Source organism: Gekko japonicus, unplaced genomic scaffold (genome assembly GCF_001447785.1).
Source record: "Gekko japonicus isolate JY-2015 unplaced genomic scaffold, Gekko_japonicus_V1.1 scaffold1353, whole genome shotgun sequence".
Lineage (NCBI taxonomy): Eukaryota > Metazoa > Chordata > Lepidosauria > Squamata > Gekkonidae > Gekko > Gekko japonicus.
In genome coordinates this window covers 485,861-486,300 of record NW_015164710.1, presented here as the reverse complement: position 1 = coordinate 486,300, position 440 = coordinate 485,861, and the positions used below count along the sequence as shown (strand labels likewise).

Sequence of the window (440 nt, the reverse complement as noted above, 5' to 3'; positions counted from 1 at the left end):
CCTTCCCTTTCCCTCCCCACAACAGACACCCTGTGAGGTAGGTGGGGCTGAGAGAGCTCTCTTGAGAACTGCCCTTGAGAGAAGAGCTCTGAAAGAACTTATGACTGACCCAAGGTCACACCAGCAGCTGCATGCGGAGGAGTGGGGAATCAAACCCAGTTCTCCCAGATAAGAGTCTGCACTCTTAAACACTGCGCCAAACTATTTTAAGAGTAAAGCTGAAAATATACATGACCTGTTACACATGCATAAAAATGTTGGTCCTTAATATCTGTAAAATTGCCCTCATAATAGGGGTTTTTTTGGTAATTATATTTTTGATCTCTTTTCCCTTATCCCTTCTTTTTTCTGGTACCCTTATAAATGTTCTGTATCCCTTATAATATAATTTTAAAAACAGAAAGGAAAGAAAGGGAAGGGAAGGGAAGGGAAGGGAAGGG

General features: G+C 42.0%; 1 protein-coding gene across 1 annotated transcript in view; it reads right to left on the bottom strand.

Moving 5' to 3' along the window:
• LRP1 (LDL receptor related protein 1) overlaps positions 1–440 on the bottom strand; it is a 491,602-nt gene that overhangs the window by 34,128 nt on the left and 457,034 nt on the right. The gene's annotated exons all lie outside the window — the stretch shown is intronic.